This window comes from Pan troglodytes, chromosome 9 (assembly GCF_028858775.2).
Source record: "Pan troglodytes isolate AG18354 chromosome 9, NHGRI_mPanTro3-v2.0_pri, whole genome shotgun sequence".
NCBI lineage: Eukaryota > Metazoa > Chordata > Mammalia > Primates > Hominidae > Pan > Pan troglodytes.
The window spans coordinates 26436729-26456264 of NC_072407.2; positions in this window are offsets into that span (position 1 = coordinate 26436729).

Consider the following 19536-nt stretch of genomic DNA (forward strand, 5'->3'; position numbering starts at 1 on the left):
TTCCTCACCTTTCTTATAATTAATTATTGTTTCGAGGAACGTTTCTTCATATGCTTTATCTCTATTTTTAGTAGATATTGTAAAAATTTAACAATATTTAAATTGTATTGCTCTATCAATATTTGGCCTTAAACAATTCAAAAAGAGGCATAGCATATTTGGAGGACTTTGGGCTAAATAGAACTTTGCAAATTTTATGAGCCAAAGGAAGGCCATAGATCCAAGGAAAGACCGATCTGAAATGAGAATAACTAGGTAAGCAAGGACAATTGCAATAAAAGTAGTTTGGGTGAAGTTCAGCTCTTATGTCAATGCTACAATAATTCTTCTTGACAAACATCTGTAAAATCTTAGTGGCATACAACAATAAGCACTTATTTCTGGCTTACAATCTATTAATGAACTGAGGCAGCTGTGCTTTACGCTAAGGATCTGCTCCAGATAACTCTGATCTTTCTTCTGGGACTAACAAGCTGATGGTGATGGCAGAAGTGCAAGAGGGGAAACCCCACTGATCATGCATGTTCTGAACCCCATCACATCTGCTAATATCTCATCAGATAAAGTGATTCACATACCTGAAGCCAAAGATAAGGAGGGGACATTCATACCTTTGTGGAAGGAACTCTAAAATCTCATGACAAAGGGCATGGATACAGCAAAGGGTAAAGAATCACAATTTATAATTCAATCTACCACACCTTATACTTTTCACGAGTTTTATACAAGAAAATCAAAACAGATCACAAATCGTACACCAAAGGCCTTCCTATAAGGAATTTTTACAGCTACCATGGGCCAGGTGGCAAAGTAGGTGAAGCTTTGTAGGCCAAGTTAAAATGTTGGATTTTATTTTAAGTTCAATGGGAACGATTGAGAGACTTTAAGCAAATAGTAAAGTAACCAATTTACACTTTAAAATGATTACTTTGGCTACTGGAATGGGGGAGGGAAGAAATGGATTATTATAGCAGACTTTTGGTATTAAAGTGGCATTGCGGATGGTAAAGAGTGGATACTGTGTGTATATACATACACACATATATGCTACATATGTTATTTTATGAAATCTAATGAGCATTTTGAAAAGAGAACAAAACAAGTGTACAGCACAATAATTTTCCAAATGTAAAGTACAGTTAAGCAATGTTTCTACAAGCCAAATAGAGACATAGAACATTTTCTGCACTACAGGACACATCTTCCTGCTCCCTACCATTCAGTAATCCCACAAGCTAATGACTATTTGATAGCTGTTGCCATATATTAGTTTTTTGTGTCTTTGAGCTTCATATAAATGAATTCATACAGCCTATTTTCTCTTGTATATAGCTTAATTCTCACTGTTATGTATGTGAGAGTCATCCACATTTTTTCTTGTACCAGTAGTTCATCCTTTTGCAGTGCTGCATAATATATCATTATTCAGCATAATCTGGTATCAATATGCCAGATTTATTCATTGTATTAGCTTTGAATCTTTTTGCCCACTTAAATTGATTTTATTGATTTGAGGAGTTATCTACCTATTATGGATACAATCCTTTGTCAGGTATAAGTATTAAAAATCTTTTCCCCATTATGGCTTTAATTTAAATCCTTAAATTTGTCTTTTGATAAACTAAGAAAGACCTAAAGAAATGAAAGTTTATTCTCTACTCATGTATTGGAAGACTTGATATTCTTTGTCAATTCTCCTCAAACATATGTATAGATTTTATATAATCCAAGTTACTATTTAATATTTTCATGGAAATTGACAAGCTGTTCTATTTAGAAATGCAGGCTGGGCGCGGTGGCTCACACCTGTAATCCCAGCACTTTGGGAGGCCGAGGTGGGCGAATCACAAGGTCAGGAGATCGAGACCATCCTGGCTAACACAGTGAAACCCCGTCTCTACTAAAAATACAAAAGTTAGGCGGGCGTAGCGGTGTGTGCCTGTAGTCCCAGCAGCTGGGGAGGCTGAGGCAGGAGAATGGCGTGAACGCAGGAGGCAGAGCTTGCAGTGAGCCGAGATCGTGCCACTGCACTCCAGCCTGGGCGACAGAGCGAGACTCCATCTCAAAAAAAGAAAAAAAAAAAAAGAAATGCAAAGGATTTAGAATATCTCAGACACACTGAGAACAAAGCTAAGAACTTATACAAACAGATACCAAGATTTCATTATAAAGCTACAGCAATTAAGACAATGCAGTATGACAAAAAAATAGACAAATTGGTCAATCCAGAGCAGATTGCCTGGTCACATACATGTATATTTACAGTCATCTGGTTTATTACAAATTTTCCACTTTCAATTAAGTGTAGAAAAAATTGTCATTTCAATAAGCAAAATACAGCAAGTTGGTATCCTAATAGAAAATGTCAACGTTTAAACAATAAAGTTTCCAGAGAAAAAAGAATGAAGCAAATACACCTTAAACAGGATGCAAGAAGCACTCATCATAAAAAATATTTATAAATAAACTTTATTAAAATTGGATATATTTTTATTGAAGAATTGACAGGAATTTGTGATGTTAGAGTTGAGTGTTAGAAGTTTCAATTATGCAAAATGAACATGTTTTAGAGATCTAATGTACAACATAGGGAAGATAGTTAAAAATACTCTATGTTATGCTTGAAATATGCTAAGAGAATAGATCTTAAATTTCACCACACACACACACACACACGCAGAGTAATTATGTAGAGGTGACACATAAGTTCACTAGCTGCAACATAGTTTTACAATATATATGCTACATCAAAATATCAAGTTGTACACCTGAAACATATATGATTTTTATATGTCAATGATATGTCAGTAAAACTGCTAAATTTTATTTGAAGATTATTTCCAAGTTTCTGGCATAAGAAACTACGTCATTGGATAGAGGGCTCACTAACTGAGGTGGGAACACCAGAAAAAAGCACATTTGATGGGAAGAATAGTGTTGCCTTCTGATATCTTGTGTCCTTGTTTTAGTCTCTGTTCCAATTAGATTATCATCAAATATATAGCATAGGGATTTAAAAAATCTTCCTTTCTGTTTCCTCTTTGAAACTTTAGGCATTTAAGGTAGACACTGTAGAGTATACCTGTAACTCTGAGCAGTATCCCTGAGGCCAAAACATCACAGGCGCCCTAGTCCAAATGAAAGACTCCAAGTGATTGCCTGAGCCTGAATATCATGGCATATATAGAGATCAGGCAAAGAAACCAAAGTTACCAGATGAAATCCCTAAAGACAAACGTGAACACCCATTTGTCTTTTATCTTGATAATAGTCCCTCTTTCATAATGTGAGTTACAGGCCTAACTTTAAAAAGGACTATGACTCATATTTTACCTGAAAAAAAAAAATATTGGACTCACCTCAATGAACTTCACATCTGAGGGTTTGGCACCTCAATTTCTGGCTGCCTCAGCAGCTCACTCTTGCCTTCAAACAAATATGTCTTTGTATTTTACGACAAAAACAGAAATGGAAGAAATCTCTGGCCTCATCTCTTAAAATATTGTCAGCTCAGAAAGTAAGGAGTTAGTCTAAATAAAATCAATTATGGGAGAAGATTTCCATGGGGCAGTCAAGGAAGTCCTGAATGTTAGTGGAGCGTCTATGTGATGGCAAACTCCACAATTTTGTTTCGAGTTCTATATAAGAAGCCAAATGGTAATGGATCAGTTCCATTCAAAATCCCAACAAGATTTGGCAGGCTTAACGATGGTTCATAGCCTTCAAATCTACTTATAAGTTTTTCATTTAGGTACAATGAAGTTATGGATCTTCTTCAAAAGTGAGTGTAAAAAAAGTGGTTCTGGGTGACACAGAGTTTGGTTCACAATCTGAATTATATCATCTGGTTTTGAAGGCTACTGACTTGAACAAATGTGTTAGCTTGCATAGAATTCTGTTGTCTGTGTTGTATAAGCATATTCTTATCACCACAAAACATCATATTATAAATTAATTATTTCTTTGTTTATTACATGTCTCTCTTTCCTAACTACAGCTCTATGGACAGGATATTTCTGTTTAGTTTGCTGATATATCAATACCACTCAGAAAAATAACTAAAATGTAGCTGGTATTCAGTAAGCATTTATTGAGTAATGGATCAGTTTGTCTCTCTTTACTAATAAGTCTAACCTTTTGCTTATTTCTGACCTCATTCAATCAATAACCAAGGTTACCTGTCTGACCAATTTATACAGCACATTGTGCTATCTATGAATTACCATGTCCTTGGCTGGCCACATCTCTTTCTGTCCTTTCACCTTCTCTGATCAATGTTTATAGTGATCCTCCTTTGATCTGGCATTGCAGTTGTCGTCACTGAGTTGGTGTATTACTGTATTAGTATTAGCATTAAAACTCATTTGTGTATTAATGATACACTATAATAGCCTCCCTGTTGGCATTTCCTGAATTGAAATTTACCCCCACCACAGGACCTTTAGAGAGGGGAAACCAGAGTATCCATATTTTGACCACATGACCTTATCTCCTTAGAATTGAATGGGCCAGAGTGTAGATGTTGCCCAGGAGTACCTATGCATAGGATTCATTTTTTCTCCTTTGTCTCTCTGATGCTCTGTTTCTCTGTCTCCCCTTCTTTATCTCATTATTGAATTTAAATAAAGAGGTTTAGTTGTTTACATAAGGCCACTGAGAGTTATCACTAGTTTTTGCCATCATTAACAGAGCTCCAGAATGATACTTAGAGAAGAAGCACATGCTCCAAAAAGTTAATAGGAAAGATGCGTAGCCATCTACAACCATCTGATCTTCAACAAACCTGACGAAAACAAGCAATGGGTAAAGAATTCCCTACTTAATAAATGGTGCTGGGAAAACTAGCTAGCCGTATGCAGAAAATGGAAACTGGGTCACTTCCTTACATCTTATACAAAAATAAACTTAAGATGGATTAAAGACTTAAATGTAAAACCCAAAACTATAAAAACTCTGGAAGAAAATCTAGTCAATGCCATTCAAGACATAGGCACAGGCAAAGATTTCATGACAAAATCTCCAAAAGCAATTCCAACAAAAACAAAAATTGACAAATGGGTTCTAATTAAACTAAAGAGCTTCTGCACAACAGAAGAAACAATAATCAGAGTGAAAAGGAAACCTACAGAGAGGGAGAAAATTTTTGAAATCTACCCATCTGACAAAGGTCTAATATCCAGAATCTACAGGGAACTTAAACAAATTTATAAGAAAAAGACAAATGACCCTATCAAAAAGTGAGCAAAGGATATTAACAGACGCTTCTCAAAAGAAGACATTCATGTGGCCAACAAACATGAAAAAACCCTCAACCTCATTGATCATTAGAGAAATGCAAATTAAAACCACAATGAGGTACTATCTCATGCCAGTCAGAATGGCGATTATTAACAAGTCAAAAAACAACAGATGCTGAGGAGACTGTGGATAAATAAAAACGCTTCTACACTGTTGGAGGGAATGCAAATTAATTCAACCATTGTGGGAGATGGTGTGGAGATTCCTCAAATATCTAGAACCAGAAATTCCATTTGACCCAGCAATCCCATTACTGGGTATATACCCAAAGGAATATAAATCATTCTATTACAGAGATACATGCATGTGTATGTTCACTGCAGCACTATTCACAGTAGCAAAGACATGGAATCAACCCAAATGCCCATTAATGATAGACTGAATAAATAAAATATGGTACATATATACCATAGAATACTATGAAGCCATAAAAAGGAAAGAGATCATGTCCTTTGCAGGGACATGGATGGAATTAGAAGCCATTATTCTCAGCAAACTAATGCAGGAACAGAAAACCAAACACTGCATGTTCTCACTTATAAATGGGAACTGAGCAATGAGAACACATGAACACAGGGAAGGGAATAACACACACTGGGGCCTGTCGGTGGGTGGGGTAGTGGGAGGGAGAGCATTAGGAAAACAACTAACACCTAGGTGATGGGTTAATACCTAGGTGATGGCATTTTAATTATTTTTATATAACCAAAAATAATAAGTAGTCTCAGTTTGCAATGAACTGTTATTCTTTCCATATATCAGAAATTCAATAAAATCAAATCAGTAAAGACCACTTATGAGCTGTGGGAGAGGCTTTAATATTTTACAAGGTCAGTACCTAGGCGATGGGTTGATAGGTGCAGCAAACCATCATGGCACATGTTTACGTATGTAACAAACCTGGACATCCTGCACATGTACCCCGGAACTTAAAATAAAAATTTAAATTAAAAAAAAAAAGAAACAAAAGACGTGTAGAGAGAATCTCAAATCTCAAAGTATTTGTACTCAATGGAAGAAAGAGAGCATAATGATGAGTCTGGCCACATTTTTGATGATTGATTGCTTACAGCTTTCAAGTCTCACCCTCCACCCTCTTTCTCTTCTATGTCACACCTTGGCAAACTGATAAAGCCCTGGTGCTCCCTCCCTTCACACTAGTGGAAAGTTCAACCATGAAAGTCCCTGCCTGAGAACCCATACCCCAGCCCCACACAAGCCACAATAAACTTTAAAGCCAATTGCTCCTACTTCCTCAAGTCATTTTTGGAATGGCTTGAGAGCCTGCCCTGCTCTCCCCAGAAAGCCTTATTAAGTGAATAATGAATCTTTGCATAACCTCCTGCTATGTGTGTGTGGCATTATTAGTCTCAACATCTGAACTAAATTTTTGATAGAGGGTCCATTCTTCAGTGAGGTAACCCCAACAGAAAGAGAAAAAGAGAGAGACAGAGAGAGTTTCACATAACATTTTAGTCACTCTAGGGCATAAATCTGCTTCATTTCTTGACCTAAGATGCATGTGCAATTGCTTGTTATTCCTTATTATAAATGCTATTTTATCTATATTAGAATTAAAGGGTTTCTGTGTTTCTGTTCTTGGCAATCAAATGATCCCTGGTTATGACACATGATGACTCCTTTTTTATCATGGCCCGCAGACCTTGTAAAATATTAATGCCTCTTCCACAGCTCATAAGTGGCCTTTACTGATTTAATGTTATTAAATTTCTGATATACTCAAAGAATAACAGTTCATCGTAAACAGAATCTACTTATTCTTTTTGGTTATATACAAATAATAATTAAAAGAAAGAAGAAAAGAAAAATATTTGCTCAAGCTGTAGATAAAGCAAAGTCAGAGAATATCTATCTCATACATTTCTAGGGCAAGGAGTGTGAAAAATGTAGAGACTATATCCTTGGAACTGAAATGGTTCTACCCTCCTGGGGAAACACACTAGAGTCATTCCTTTTGGCTGTCAGAGTTGCTGTTAATTTTGTCTGCAATTGCCAGCAAAGTGTAAGAAGATGTATGAGGATGAATTATTGATTTCCACTTGGATTCGGATTGAAGTAGTTTTGCAGCTTATTTCCAAGTAGCTCTTTTCATCTTCATGGCAATAAATACAAACATCAGTTTAATTTATCTCTTTGAGTTAGCACCTTTTATGACAAATTGTATTTGTAAAACTAATCATTCTCTCATTATAATCAGCAAATGAAGAACTAGAGTTGAGCAAATTCTTCTAACACACCAAAATTTTGAAATAGCAACTTTCAGTAAAAAAAAAAAAAAAAAAAATTAAAGAAAGTGAACATAGAGTATAGAAGGTTTTCAATACAATAAATCTTGCAGCTTAAAAAACAGGAAGTGTCCTGTGGAAAATATTGTTGATGGTGATTGAGGAATATGTTCCTTCACTCAAACTAGATTTTCTGGATTTTGAGAGATTTGGTTTAATTACATTAACCCTCTGTACTTTTGTGACTTCCCCCATTCCCCCATCCCCCATGCCCACAAGAAGAAAAGTGACATCTCAGTGCTGCAGAGCTAAGCTGCAGTACTCTGAAAGCACTCAAGCTACACAGCTTTTTTGTTTGCTATGTCCGCTGAAGAGCTCTTGCGCCTTCCTTCCATTTGCTTAGGAGACAATGCTTTCAAAGAACATCTAGGATAGCTACTGGGCACAAAGTAGGCCCCTCACTGCTCAGTAGCTGTTTGAAATCTGGCTCCAACCTGCATGAGGATTTGAAATTTCAGGATTTTATTTAATAAGGGTGATGACAGACTCACAGCTTCAGAACAGTTCACCTATCTAAAATAGCACATTTTTACCAGAAGTCCTAATAATTCAAAACCATTTCATATGTTCTTCCTACAAAAAGACAGGCTTTCTTCTCTATCAAGCTGAGAAATGAGGCTCACCAACTTAAACACATACACATATAAAAACTGTATGTCTGATAGCTCATTTTAGCATCCATTCCAATGACTCTTCTTTTAACTGAGAAGTTTTCTGGGAGAAAAATTTAATTAGATGAGGACAGTAATCATTAAAATTTTATCTTCTTAAAGTATAAAACTCACTGGTAAAAATAAGTGTGCAGCCAAATTCAGAATATTTAATACTATAATGATAGTATGTAAATCACTCATATCTTTAGTACAAAGGTTAAAAAATAAAACTATTAAAAATAATAATAGCTGCTATAATTTGTTAGGTGATATACAATATACTAATACAAATTTGGACATTAAAACATAAAATGTGGGGAAGGGGTGGAGTAGAAGTCTAGAGTGTGTGTACGTGATCAATTAAGTTATTAGGTTAAAATAGCCTGATATAACTAAAAGATGTTTTATGTAAGGCTCTTGCTAACAAAAAGCAAAAAACCTATAGTAGATATATAAGATATAAAAAAGTAATGAATCAAATTAGGGAAAATTAATCATAAAGAAAGACAACAAGAGAGAAAGAAAGGAACAAAGGATTTACAAAATAACCAGAACACAACAAAATGGCAATAGTAAGTCCTTACCTATCAATAAACTACCTTGGATGTAAATGAGTTAAATTTCCTGATCAAAAGACACAGAGAAGTTGAATAGATAAATAAAAAAAGCAATACCCAATTATATGCTGCCCACAGAGACTCACTTCATCTTTAAGGACAGACATAGATTAAAATAGAAAAGATGGAAAAAGATATTCCATGTAAGTGGAAAACAAGAAAGAGCAGGGGTAGCTATATCAGATAAAATAGACTGTAAATCAAAAGTGTAAAATGAGACAAAGAACATCATTATATAGTAATAAAAATGTCAATTTATCAAGGATATAACAGTGGTAAATATACAGTTATGCACCCCTTAATGATGTTTCAATCAAGTGGATCACATATACAATGGTAGTCCCATAAGATTAAAATACTGCATTTTTACTGTAACTTTTCTAAGTTTAGATATATTTAGACACAAATACTTATCATCATGTTATAATTGCCTGTAGTATTCAGTATAGTAATATGCTGCACTGATTTGTAGCCTAGGAGCAACAAGCTATACCATATAGCTTGTATATGTACTCAGAAAGCACAAACCATCCAGGTTTGTGTAAATACACAATATAATGTTCACACAACAGTGAAATTACCTAGCACTAATTTCTTAGAATATATTCCCATCCTTAAACAATGTAAAACTGTATATGCATCTAATATCAGAGCACCTAAATATATAAAGAAATTATTAACGGATCTGAAAGGGGAGATGGACTGTAATGCAATAATAGTAGAGGACTTCAATACCCCACTTTGAGCAATGGAAAGATCATCTAAAAAGAAAATCAATCAGGCAACACTGGGCTTAAACAATACTTTAGACCAATGGATCTAACAGACATATATAGAACCTTTCATTCAACAACAGCAGAAGATGCATTCTTCTCAAGCACACATAGAACATTCTTCAGGAACAAGTACTAAGAAATTTAAGAAGATTAAGATCATATCAAGTATCTTTTCTGACCACAATGGTATAAAACTAGAAGTCAATAACAGAAAGGATTTGGTAAAAATTTACAAATGCGCAGAAATTAAACAACATGCTTGTGAGCAACCAGTGGGCCAAAGAAGAAATTAAAAGCCAAATTTTAAGATATCTTGAGAGAAACAAAAACAGAGACACAGCTCACTAAAACTTATAGGGATGCAGCAAAAGCAGTTCTATGAGGGAAGTTTACTAGCAATAAATACCTACATCAAAAAGGGAGAAAGAGTTCAAACAACCTCACATTACACCTAAAAAACTAGAAAAACAAGAACAAACTAAGCCCAAGAGTAGTAGAAGGAAGGAGATAATAAGAATCAGAACAGAAATAAATGAAATAGAGACCAGAAAAACAATAGAAAAGGTCAAATAAACTAAGTGTTAATTTTTAAAAAGGATAAACACAATTTTAAAAGTTTAGATAGTCTTACTGAGAAAAAAAAAGAGGGAAGACAGAAATAAAATCAGAAATGAGAGAGGAGACAATATAATAAATACAACAGAAATGCAAAGGATCTTGAGAGATAATTATGAGTAATTATACACCAAAAATTTGGATAACAGTATAAGTGAATAAATTCCTATACGTATACAACCCACAAAGACTGAATAATGATGAAACAGAAAAATCTGAACACGCCAATAGGGAGTAAGGAGATCAAGTCCGTAACAAATACTTTCCTGCCAAAGAATAGCCCAGGACCTGATGGCATCTTGCTGAATTCTACCAAACATTTAAGGAAGAACTAGTACCAATCTTTCTTAAACTCTTCCAAAAAATTAAAAGAGAGGTAGTACTTTGAGAGTTATCTTACAAGGCCAGGATTAGTCTGATATCAAAGCCAGACAAGGACACTACAAAAAAAGAAAATTACAGGCCAGTATTCCTGATGAACATAGACGCAAAAATCCTCAACGAAATGCTAGCAAAACAAATTCAATAGCACATTAAAAGGATCTTTCACCCAGGTAAAGTGGCACTTATCTCACAGAGGTTAGTTTTGTGCAACATATGCAAATCTATAAATGCGACACACAACATTAACAGAATGAAGGACAAAAACCATATGATCTCAATAAATGTAGAAAAGGCTTTAGACAAAATTCAACATTTTTCATCAGAAACTCAACTAATTAAGTATACAAAGAATGCATCTCAATACAATACAGGACATATAACAAAAGCCCATAGTTAACATCATACTCAATGGTAAAATCTTGAAAGCTTTTCCTCTAAGATTAGGAACAAGGCAAGGATGACCACTTGTGCCACTTCTATTTGACATAGTACTGGAAGTTGTAGCCAGACCGATTAGGCAAGAGAAACAAATAAAAGTCATCCAAAGCAGAAAGGAAGAAATTAAATGGTGTTTGTTTGCAGACAAGATAATCTTATGTACAGAAAACTGTAAAAATAAATTACAAAAACCTGTTAAAACTAATAAATGAATTCAGTAAAGTTGCAGGATACTGAATCAGCATACACAAATCAGTAGTTATCTCTATATACTAATAACAAGCTATCTGTTGTTGTTTTTTATTTTTTATTTTTTGAGTTAGGATCTCGTCATTCAGCTGTCCAGGCTGGAGTGCAGTGGTGCAATAACAGTTCACTGCAGCTCCAAACTCCTGAACTCAAGCAGTCCTCTTCCTCAGCCTCTTGGGGAGCTGGGATTACAGACATACACCACTATGCCTGGATATTTTCTTTATTTTTATTTTGTAGAGATGGGGTCTTGCTGACCAGGCTGGTTTCAAACTCCTGGCCTCAAGCAATCTTCCCACTTCGACCTCCCAAAGTGCTGGGACTACAGGTGTGAGCCACAGTGCCTGGCACAACAAGCTATCTGAAAAACAAATAAAGAAAACAATCCTATTTACAATAGCTACAAAAAAATTTAAGAATAAATTTAGCCACAGAGAATGATCTATACACTGAAAACTATAAAGCGTTTATAAAAGAAATAAAAGAAGAGAGAAATAAATGGAAATATCACTCACATTCATAAATTGGAAGAATTAATATTGTTAAAATATCCATACTACCCTAAGTGATCTACAGATTCAATACAATACCTATGAAAATTTCAATAATTTTTTTAGAGGAATAGAAGAGACAATTTTCAAATTTATGGGAAACGACAAAAGATTTCAAATAGCCAAAGCAATCTTGAGCAAAAAGAACAAAGCTGGAAGTATCATACAGTACTTCAAAATACATTACAAAACTATGGTAATCAAGCAACATGGTACTGGCAAAAAACAGACACATAGATCAATGAAACAGAATAGAAAGCCTAGAAATAAATCCACATATTTATAGTTAGTTGATTTTTTGTAAGGGTGCCAAGAACACAAAATGGGGAAAGGACAGTCTCTTCAATAAATGGTGTTGGGAAAACTGTATAGCCGCAGGCAGAAGAATAAAATTAGACCTTTATCTCACACTATATACAAAAAAAATCAAGACAAGGCCGGGCGCGGTGGCTCACGCCTGTAATCCCAGCACTTTGGGAGGCCGAGGCGGGTGGATCACGAGGTCAGGAGATCGAGACCATCCTGGCGAACACGGTGAAACCCTGTCTCTGCTAAAAATACAAAAAAAAAAAAAAACAAAAAAATTAGCCGGGCTTGGAGGCGGGCGCCTGTAGTCCCAGCTACTCCGGAGGCTGGGACAGGAGAATGGCGTTAACCCGGGAGGTGGAGCTTGCAGTGAGCCCAGATCGCGCCACCGCACTCTAGCCTGGGCAACAGAGCCAAACTCCGTCTCAAAAAAAAAGACAAAATGGATTAAAGACATAAACATAAGATCTGAAACTGTAAAACAATGGGAAGGAAACAAAGGGAAAAAGCTCAATGGCATTAACCTGGGCAGTAATTTTTTGGATATAGCCCCAAAAGCCTATGCAACAAAAGCAAAAATAGACAAGATCACATCATACTGAAAAGCTTCTGCACAGTAAAGGGTACAATCAACAGAGTGAAAAGACAACCTACAGAATAAGAAAAAAAATATCAGCAAATCATTAGTCTTACAAGGAGTTAATATCCAAAATTTATAAGGAATTTATAAGGTCTAAAACAACTGAATAGCAAGAAAAAAATAAAAAATGGCCAAAGAACCTGAATACATGTGTCAAAATAAGACATACAAATGGGCAACAGTTATATGAAAAAATGTTTAATATCCCTAATTATCAAGAAAATGCAAATTAAAACCACAATGATTTGTCACCTCACACTTTTTAGGATGACTATTTTTTAAAAAGATAATAAATACCTGGTGTTGGAAAGGATCTGGAGAAAAGAGAACTCTTGCTCATGGTTGGTGGGGATGTAAACTAGTATGGCCATTATGGAAACTAGTAAGACGATTCCTAAAAAAATAATTAAAAATAGAACTACCAGATGATTCAGTAAGCCCACTACTGGGTATATATATCAAATGGAAATGAAATCAGTATTTCAAGGAGATATTTACATTCCTATGTTCATTGCAGTATTATTCACAACATCCAAGACGTAATCAATCTAAGTGTCCATCAGTAGAAGAATGGGTAAAGAAAATGTGGTATATATACACAATGGAATACTCTTCAGTCTTCAAAAAGAAGGCAATCTTGTCATTTGCAACAACATGGATGAATTTGGAAGACATTATGTTAAGTGAAATAACCCAGACATAGAAAGACAAACACCTCATGATTTCACTTGTATGTGAAATCTAAATAGTTGAATTCATAGAAACAGAGAATAGAATGATGGTTACCAGAGCCTAAAGGGTGATGAGGGCTGGGGAGAAAGGATGCTAAATTTCAGTTAGACAGGGGGAATAAGTTCAAGAGATCTTCTGCACAATTAATGATTATGCTAATCACAAATTGTTATTTTGAAAATCACTAGGAGAGCAGATTTTAAGTGTTCTCACCACAAGAAATAAGGATGTGAAGCAATGTATATGTTTATTAGCTTAACTGAACCATTCCAAAATGTGTGCATATTTCAAAACATCATGTTGTACCTGATAAATATATATACACTTTTAATTTGTCAATTTAAAAAATTAATTAGTTAAAAAACTATATTCTTAAATATTATCCTTTAAATTTTCTTTCTTATGATTCATTTAATTTTGAGGAATTTTTAATAATATTTTTGTTATTTTATATCTTGATTATTTTGTTGAAAATATTTATTCTCTTTTGTATACTGTGCTTTTGCATATATTACCCTAGGCATCAAGAAAAAAATATAAAAACCAGACAATTTGCTATGTTCTGAGGTAATACTGAAAAATACAATGGCTTCTATTCCTGGAGGGTACAAGAACAGAATGACCAAATTGGAAGACAAACATTTTATGAATATATTATTAGCCCAAGACGCATTTTTCCATGCTATTGACCTGCCATGAGATGGCTCAGAGTGTTTAAACTGTCTTTGGTTTATGTGTTATTTTCACTCTCACCTCCCAATTAGAGCAGAACTGCCAAGCTGCAGGGAATTGAGAGGGAAATTGGAGGTTGCTAAGGAAAGGGATGACTTGAATTATGTTATTTTATGGGACAGGATCATCAAGCCCAGAAAAAGAAGGCTCTGTGTGCTGGGCTAATCTGCTGCATGAGAATGTGTGTGGTTCCCACAGCTGTGTGATTTTGGAGACATGGTGAACTCTCCCCCCTGCTCTAAACATACCCTTATTCATTCAGTTAAAAATACTTGTATAAAGGGCCTACATTTTTCAGGGGCTGTACAAGGTATGAGATACAAAGAGGAAAGAGATGCATCTTACCTTTAGATGGTTTACAGTATAGTGGAGCCTACAGAAAAGAGACATTTAGGATACAAAGTGATAAATGTTATAATAAGGAGAAACGTAAAAACTGTGGCACATAGAACGGAAACATTTACCTGGTCCTTGGAATCAAGGAAAGCTTCTGGAAGGAGCGATGATAGGCTGACCACTGAAAGGCTTATAGGAGTTTGTTAGTTGAAGGGAGAAAAGAGAAAAGAAAGAAAAGGCAAGAACGTGACAGGCAGAAGGGAGAGCTTGGAGTCAGAGGAATGACATTCCATAGTGGCTCTACCATATCGGTAGTTTGACCTTGGGCAAGCAATTATCTTCTTTGAACCTCAGTTTACTTATCTGGAAAATGTGGACAATAATACTTATCACTCAGCATCACTGAAAAGTAAATGAGATAATATATGTAAAGAGCTTGATTGTTACCAGGTGATAGAAATCCAGCGTCAGCCAGTTTACGTGTAAAAGGCAATGATTTGCAAGGTTATTGGGATATGCCATAGACTTTATGGAACGGAGGGATATGGCCATGTCTCAAGACCAACTGCAATCAGAGATTCAAATGCCACTAGGACACTACTGTTTCTCATATCTATTTTCATTTGTATGTAGATGTTACTGTTTCCTCCCAGTAGACACGAGCTTTCTACTCATAGTAGATGAACATGGCCTCCCAAGAAGTTGGCTTCTGAGTTTTACATCTTTGGCCAAATCTTACTCAAATAAAGTTTGTTTTTCTCAGTTATAGTTCCAAAAGTCTCAGGAAAGAACTGGTCAGATTCCTATTCCATAGCATCAACTGTGGCCAGAGAGTGAGGTCATAATGTACTCTCATGGTGGTTCCTGGAATGACTTTGATGCGGGAGGTAGTTTCCAGAAGGGGAAAAGAGCTGGAGAGGCAGTCCGGTTCCTGGTTCTTAATAATATTAATTAAAATGTCTTATCTGTGGTACATATCTACTATATATCATGTAAAAGTTTTAGATTCATTACCTAATAAATGTTAACCTAGGGAGGTCATTACTCTTATTATCTCTTTGTCAAAGATGTCGAAACTAAACTCTGGAGAAAGGGTCACTTGCTCAAGTTTCATGCAGTTAGGTGAGAAGCCATAATACCAAACTAGGATTGCCTGGCTCAGAGTTTGAGCTGTTGGTTATTATGGACATTTAATTTAATTAAGTCCCCTTCAGCCACAGACCAGAATTCTACTTGCCTTCACTTAGAGGAAGAAGTCTGTACCTTGTAGAGGTGGGTGAATAGCTTATTCTTCTCTTCTTCCAGTGTTTAGGCCAGCCAGAGATTGCAAGCAATCCTTTCTTGAACCAAAAGCCAAAGCTGAACTCAAAGACAGGAATTCTTTAGATGTTATAGGTCACACAACTTTTGATGTAATTCTGTTTCCTATGTCTATATTATACTCCTCTTTCTAACAGAGTACAAAATATCACAGGTTTTAATGCTAAAAAGTTACTTTCACATATAGATGCTGATTTTTAATAATCTTTGTTGGTGTTAGTCCTCACGTAACCCTATAGATCTCACTAGAAATGAAAGAGATTCTAAAAATGGATGTGGGTAAACTGGTAGCAGTCTTTTAAAGGATGCATACAGTGCCAGTAAATTTATCACGGATTAAGGAATAGACAAAGCCTGAGTTGATTCAAAATTTTCCAATTAGGGTTTCACAATAACTGATGATATTGCCAAATGATGTTTTTCGACATTTTGAATGAATCAGAATACCCATGCCAAGTTTCATCATCAAATCTGCAGGACGTTTTTGTTTGTTAGTGTTTTAGTAGAGTGGAGGATGGAAGCACTTAGAGCTTTGCTGAGAAGGAAAGGGGGAGATATATGACTGTGTATTACTGCAAGTATATTTATTCATGCATTAGTTCACTCATTTATTCAGAAAATAATGAAGTGGAAAGAAATGTGATTGAGAAGGAGATAAAATGTTGGCTTAATTTTTGTGTTTAACATTTTATTTTAAAATTCTGAAACAAGTATGGCAAAATATCAAGATTTGTTTAGGGCTTATTATAGGGCTGGATGTGGTGGCTCACATCTGTAATCCCAACATTTTGGGAGGCAGAGGCAGGAGCATCACTTTAACTCAGGAGGTTCAGATCAGCCTGGACAACATAGTGAGACCTCACCTCTACTTATAATTCAAAAAAAAAAAAAAATTAGCCGAAATTGGTGGTGCACACCTGTAGTCCTAGCTACTTGGGGTCACTGAGGTGAGCGAATTGCTTTAGCCTGGGGTGTTGAGGCTGTAGTATCATGCCACTGCAGTCCAGCCTGAGTGACAAAGTGAGGCACTCTCTCTCTCTCTCTCTCTCTCTCTATATATATATATATATACACACACATATATATACACATGGTTTTTTGTTTGTTCTTTCTTCCTTTCTTTCTTTCTTTCTTTCTTTCTTTCTTTCTTTCTTTCTTTTTTTTTTGAGACAGAGTCTTGCTTTGTCGCCCAGGCTGGACTGCAGTGGCGTAATCTTGGCTCACTGCAAGCTCCACCTCCTGAGTTCATGCCATTCTTCTGCCTCAGTCTCCTGAGTAGCTGGAACTACAGGCGTCCACTATCACGCCAGGCTAATTTTTGTATTTTTAGTAGAGACAGGGTTTCACTGTGTTAGCCAGGATTGTCTCAATCTCCTGACCTTGTGATCCACCCACCTCAGCCTCCCAAAGTGCTGGGATTACAGGCGTGAGCCATGGCACCCAGCCAAGGGTGTTTGTTTTAAAGCCAAGTATCTTGAGTTTAATATATAGCATTTGTTTGGGAATAAAGAAAGGAAAAGAAATTCTGCTTCCATACTTAAAAGTACTAAAACCACTTCATTTTGGTTTCATTTTTTAAAATGCATCATAACTGTTTTGTGCCCATAAATCTTAATGTGTCAGCACCATGAGGGTTTCAAGCCTTTAGTTATATGACATGTTGTTTTATTATGTTCTCTGCTTGGTCAGGGGTGGAGGTGGTATGCTCTAGAACTGGAAATTTAAAAGCCACATCAAATTGGAAGACACAGATCTCTTAGAATTGCCTCTTTTTAAATAAATAGAAAAACTTATTGCTTGAAATGTTACCTAGCATACTTACCACAAAGAGCTGCAAGCCTCAAGCATGACATATAATGTATCTTAGGATTTTACATTGACTCGTGATGAGCTCTAAAACATGGAACAGGCAAGTCAATCTTCTAAATCTCATCACCCTTATATGTAAGTTGGGAAAAACAAAAATAATAGTACTTATCTCAAAGGTTGTTATAAAAAGAGGTACCTACCATGACACCAATAAAGGTTAATGTTTGATGTTTCATTTGTGCAGATTTTCTCCAAAGTCAGTACCTAATTTTGTATTTTTAATGTTGTGTTTCTTTTTCTTCAAAAGGGCCTTCCTAATTAACTAGCTTCAAGTCTCGTATATCTGGATCTTCTACTTACAGAAAGAGATTAACTAGAAATTTGGAAGACACATGCACACACACACACACACACACACACACACACACACACACACACACCCAAAGAGAGAGAGAGAGAGAGGAGAGAGAGGATTTAGAGAATTGGCTTAGATGATTATGGAGGCTGGAAAATTTGAAATTTGTAGGGTAAGCCAGCAGGCTGTAAACTCAGGCAAGAATTGACGCTGCAGTCTTTATTTTTATTATATATATTTAAGGCATAAAACACAACGTTTTTATAAACACATACATAAAAAAATTGTTCAGTCAAGTAAATTAACATATCCATCTCCTTACGTAGCTACATTTCCTATGTGTAGAGGGATGTATTTGTGTAGTCAGAGCACCTGAAATCTAATCTCTTGGCAAATTTCCAATATACTATACAACAATAACTATAGTCATCATGCTGTATATTAGGCCTCTGGATTCATTTATCCTACATAACTGCAACTGTGTGCCCTTTGACCTATGTTGTCCCATTTCCCCTCTCCAACCCCTGGTTAACCAGAGTTCTACTCTCTGATTCTAGATATTCAACACTTTTAAAGATTGTACACATATGTGAACTCATACAATATTTTTCTTTGCCTGGCTTATTTCACTTAGCATAATGTCCTCCTCCAGGATCTCCAGCATTTTTGCAAATGGCAGGATCTCCCTTCTAAAGGCTGAATAATATTTGCTATCTATCTATCTATCTATCTATCTATCTATCTATCTATCTATCTATCATTTTATCTGTCTATCTCATAATTTCTTTATCCAGTCACCCATCAATAGATACATATTTCCTTGTCTTGGCTATTGTGAATAATACTGTAATGAACATGGAAATGCAGATATCTCTAAGAAGTGTTTATTTCATTTTCTTATGGTATATACCCAGAAGAAGCACTGCTGGGTTATATGGTTGCTCTATTTTTAATTTTTTTGAGGAAACTCAATTGTGTTTTTCATAATGGATGTGTCAACTTAGAGTCCCACCAACAGCGTAAAGAGTTCCCTTTTTACCATTCCCTCTCCAACACTTGTTATCTCTCTCTCTGTGTGTGTGTGTGTCTCTCTCTCCCTCTCTCTCTCTCTCTCGATAAGGGCCATCGTAAAAAACGTAAGGTGATATTTTACTACAGTTTTGATTTTCATTTCTCTGATTAGTGATACTGAGTACCTTTTCATCTCTTGGAATCAAAAAAGACTCTGAATAGCCAAAGCAATTCTTGAGAAAAAAGGACAAAGGTGGAGGCACCACACTTCCTAATTTAAAATTTTGTTATAAAGCTATAGTAATCAAAACAATATAATACTGGTATAAAAACAGATATGTAGACCATTGTGACAGAATAGAGAGCCCAGAAATAAACCCGAGTAGGTACAATTAACTAATCTTAGGC